General features: G+C 52.1%; 1 non-coding gene across 1 annotated transcript in view; it reads left to right on the top strand.

Moving 5' to 3' along the window:
• The first annotated feature begins 3,797 nt into the window (after positions 1–3,797).
• Positions 3,798–5,000, top strand: part of LOC126435814 (small subunit ribosomal RNA) — a 1,909-nt gene continuing 706 nt past the window's right edge. Inside the window, exon 1 of the ribosomal RNA XR_007580212.1 lies at positions 3,798–5,000. This exon is cut by the window's right edge and continues 706 nt beyond it. This is a non-coding gene — a ribosomal RNA (small subunit ribosomal RNA).

Genomic DNA, 5,000 nt, shown 5'->3' with positions numbered 1-5,000 from the left:
TATCGTACCTTAACCTAACCTATATCGTACCTTAACCTAACCTATATCGTGCCTTAACCTAACCTATATCGTGCCTTAACCTAACCTATATCGTGCCTTAACCTAACCTATATCGTGCCTTAACCTAACCTATATCGTGCCTTAACCTAACCTATATCGTGCCTTAACCTAACCTATATCGTGCCTTAACCTAACCTATATCGTGCCTTAACCTAACCTAATTTGTGCCTTAACCTAACCTAATTTGTGCCTTAACCTAACCTAATTTGTGCCTTAACCTAACCTAATTTGTGCCTTAACCTAACCTAATTTGTGCCTTAACCTAACCTAATTTGTGCCTTAACCTAACCTAATTTGTGCCTTAACCTAACCTAATTTGTGCCTTAACCTAACCTAATTTGTGCCTTAACCTAACCTAATTTGTGCCGTAACCTAACCTAATTTGTGCCGTAACGTAACCCATGTTGTGCCGTAACGTAACCCATGTTGTGCCGTAACGTAACCCATGTTGTGCCGTAACGTAACCCATGTTGTGCCGTAACGTAACCCATGTTGTGCCTTAACCTAACCCATGTTGTGCCTTAACCTAACCCATGTTGTGCCTTAACCTAACCCATGTTGTGCCTTAACCTAACCCATGTTGTGCCTTAACCTAACCTACGTTGTGCCTTAACCTAACCTACGTTGTGCCTTAACCTAACCTACGTTGTGCCTTAACCTAACCCATGTTGTGCCTTAACCTAACCCATGTTGTGCCTTAACCTAACCCATGTTGTGCCTTAACCTAACCCATGTTGTGCCTTAACCTAACCCATGGTGTGCCTTAACCTAACCCATGGTGTGCCTTAACCTAACCCATGTTGTGCCTTAACCTAACCCATGTTGTGCCTTAACCTAACCCATGTTGTGCCTTAACCTAACCCATGTTGTGCCTTAACCTAACCCATGTTGTGCCTTAACCTAACCCATGTTGTGCCTTAACCTAACCCATGTTGTGCCTTAACCTAACCCATGTTGTGCCTTAACCTAACCCATGTTGTGCCTTAACCTAACCCATGTTGTGCCTTAACCTAACCCATGTTGTGCCTTAACCTAACCCATGTTGTGCCTTAACCTAACCCATGTTGTGCCTTAACCTAACCCATGTTGTGCCTTAACCTAACCCATGTTGTGCCTTAACCTAACCCATGTTGTGCCTTAACCTAACCCATGTTGTGCCTTAACCTAACCCATGTTGTGCCTTAACCTAACCCATGTTGTGCCTTAACCTAACCCATGTTGTGCCTTAACCTAACCCATGTTGTGCCTTAACCTAACCCATGTTGTGCCTTAACCTAACCCATGTTGTGCCTTAACCTAACCCATGTTGTGCCTTAACCTAACCCATGTTGTGCCTTAACCTAACCCATGTTGTGCCTTAACCTAACCCATGTTGTGCCTTAACCTAACCCATGTTGTGCCTTAACCTAACCCATGTTGTGCCTTAACCTAACCCATGTTGTGCCTTAACCTAACCCATGTTGTGCCTTAACCTAACCCATGTTGTGCCTTAACCTAACCCATGTTGTGCCTTAACCTAACCCATGTTGTGCCTTAACCTAACCCATGTTGTGCCTTAACCTAACCCATGTTGTGCCTTAACCTAACCCATGTTGTGCCTTAACCTAACCCATGTTGTGCCTTAACCTAACCCATGTTGTGCCTTAACCTAACCCATGTTGTGCCTTAACCTAACCCATGTTGTGCCTTAACCTAACCCATGTTGTGCCTTAACCTAACCCATGTTGTGCCTTAACCTAACCCATGTTGTGCCTTAACCTAACCCATGTTGTGCCTTAACCTAACCCATGTTGTGCCTTAACGTAACCCATGTTGTGCCTTAACGTAACCCATGTTGTGCCTTAACCTAACCTATAATGTGCCTTAACCTAACCTAAAGTGCGCCGTAACCTAAACTATATTGCGCCTTAACCTGACGCACGTTGTCGCTGAACCTGCTCTGTAATTGTTATGCAACCCGTTAAAGTAGTGTAGTGTTGCCTAACCGCAACCCTCGCAATATAGTTCGCTACTCGCACTGCCCGGTCCCCTGTGTATCGCGTCATGTTAAACACCTTGCAGGTGTTGCTGACTTTCCACATGCTCCTGCTATACACTGTAGTGTGGATAGCAGCAGGACGTACATGCCCCCCCCCCCTTCCCCCCTGCCTTCGCAAGCTGGTCGGTGAGAAGTTTGCATGTTCAATGCCCTTCGCATGCCGACGTACTCAGCCTACGTTGTGGTACGGCCTGTCACCTGTCCGCCGATGTACGCAAAACCCACAAACTGTACTGCACATTGCTCCGTATGTACTGAATGATACATCGTGGCCCATGTGACCGTATGACGACAGCGCCTAGCAACGGCGGACCATACAGTCCAAATATTGTGCACGCAGCTACGTGTCGTCTCCCTATAAGAGCTGGATTGCAGTGTGGTACGCCATACAGACGTGTGGGAGGAACGGACGCCCTGGATGGCGATCAGCATGAGCAGTCTGTTGATGTAGTGGAGCGTGTATTCGGACGTAGTCGTCTCTTCTCACACACCGTGATAGCATGTTGCACCGCGTTCCACATCTGCGACATGCTGCAGAGGCGGGCTGACAGTCGTTCGCGCAATGGACACCGCATACGTACGGGGTCTACCTTCCACGTGTTCTCTAGGCGTGCACATGTTGTTGCGTCTATGTGGGCAGACGTAGTGTGTTGTGACACCTGACACAGGCATGCAATACTCGTTGCAAATGGCGATGGACGTGTACGTTTGCTGGTGACGTTACGCAAATGAACAACCGGTAACCCGTTGTGGTGCGGTTGTTCTCGCTAGAGGTGAATCAGTGTTGGCGACGATCGGTCGAGCTATTAACCGGTTGTTTCAGGGATACCCACCATGCCCACGAACGTGAAAGGGGACCCACCATGCCCACGAACGTGAAAGGGGATCTGGGTGTGAGGCGATACGCGGCGGTGGCTGGGTGGGACCGTCCCCGGCCGGTGAGGGGGGGCCGCCCGGCGTGCTGGCAGCGCGGTGCGTGGGCGCACGCGCTACAGCCGGCTGGTGGGGGCGGCCGGTGGCAGGCGCGCCGGCCGACGGACGCGGCAGGCGGCGCAGCTGCGCGCCGGCGCCCCCTGCTCGCGGCGCCTTGCGGCCAAAGTAGGTCCTCGCGGGCCCGGTGCGAAGCGCGGTGGCCATCTGCAGTGTGCTGGTCCGATTGAGGACTTTGTGCGCTGAGGATGCGCCGCCGCCCGGCGCTCGGCGCCGCGACGCCGTCTGCTGCTCGGTCGCCCCAGCGGTTCTCGCAGGTGGTTTGTATCGCAGCTGTGCGGACGTGTTGGCGCGTGCGCTGTGCTGGGAGAGTTCGCTTCGGCACCCAAGTAGGGCTTTTGTCCTTCTGTGGCGCTGGCGTTGGAGCTGCCGGTCACCGTAGGTGGCGCGTGTTGTCTCCCGCCGGCAATGCCACGACAGCACGCTCCCGGGCCTCTGTCGGCAGCGGCAAGCTCAGTTGGGAGCACGGGTGGTCGCACCTAAAGCGTCTACTCGCCTAACTCCGGGCGATTGCGCCTCTCTCGAACCCGACCAAGTACTTAGGACGGCGCTGCGCGCCGCCGGGACCTGAGAGGGTTTCGAGGTGTGTTGTGCAGGGGAGCTCAGCCTCCTCCTGTTTGCAGAATAATTGAGCGGACGCTTGCGTGTTCGCGCGGGCCCCCGGGACACACTCCCGGGCGGCCGGCTGCTCAGCTCTAGTTGACGCAGCTCCCTGGTTGATCCTGCCAGTAGTCATATGCTTGTCTCAAAGATTAAGCCATGCATGTCTCAGTACAAGCCGCATTAAGGTGAAACCGCGAATGGCTCATTAAATCAGTTATGGTTCCTTAGATCGTACCCACGTTACTTGGATAACTGTGGTAATTCTAGAGCTAATACATGCAAACAGAGTCCCGACCAGAGATGGAAGGGACGCTTTTATTAGATCAAAACCAATCGGTCGGCTCGTCCGGTCCGTTTGCCTTGGTGACTCTGAATAACTTTGGGCTGATCGCACGGTCCTCGTACCGGCGACGCATCTTTCAAATGTCTGCCTTATCAACTGTCGATGGTAGGTTCTGCGCCTACCATGGTTGTAACGGGTAACGGGGAATCAGGGTTCGATTCCGGAGAGGGAGCCTGAGAAACGGCTACCACATCCAAGGAAGGCAGCAGGCGCGCAAATTACCCACTCCCGGCACGGGGAGGTAGTGACGAAAAATAACGATACGGGACTCATCCGAGGCCCCGTAATCGGAATGAGTACACTTTAAATCCTTTAACGAGTATCTATTGGAGGGCAAGTCTGGTGCCAGCAGCCGCGGTAATTCCAGCTCCAATAGCGTATATTAAAGTTGTTGCGGTTAAAAAGCTCGTAGTTGGATTTGTGTCCCACGCTGTTGGTTCACCGCCCGTCGGTGTTTAACTGGCATGTATCGTGGGACGTCCTGCCGGTGGGGCGAGCCGAAGGCGTGCGACCGCCTCGTGCGTGCTCGTGTGTCCCGAGGCGGACCCCGTTGAAATCCTACCAGGGTGCTCTTTATTGAGTGTCTCGGTGGGCCGGCACGTTTACTTTGAACAAATTAGAGTGCTTAAAGCAGGCAAGCCCGCCTGAATACTGTGTGCATGGAATAATGGAATAGGACCTCGGTTCTATTTTGTTGGTTTTCGGAACCCGAGGTAATGATTAATAGGGACAGGCGGGGGCATTCGTATTGCGACGTTAGAGGTGAAATTCTTGGATCGTCGCAAGACGAACAGAAGCGAAAGCATTTGCCAAGTATGTTTTCATTAATCAAGAACGAAAGTTAGAGGTTCGAAGGCGATCAGATACCGCCCTAGTTCTAACCATAAACGATGCCAGCCAGCGATCCGCCGCAGTTCCTCCGATGACTCGGCGGGCAGCCTCCGGGAAACCAAAGCTTTTGGGTTC

This window comes from Schistocerca serialis, unplaced genomic scaffold, assembly GCF_023864345.2.
Source record: "Schistocerca serialis cubense isolate TAMUIC-IGC-003099 unplaced genomic scaffold, iqSchSeri2.2 HiC_scaffold_1219, whole genome shotgun sequence".
NCBI lineage: Eukaryota > Metazoa > Arthropoda > Insecta > Orthoptera > Acrididae > Schistocerca > Schistocerca serialis.
This window is presented reverse-complemented; position numbering and strand designations above follow the sequence as displayed.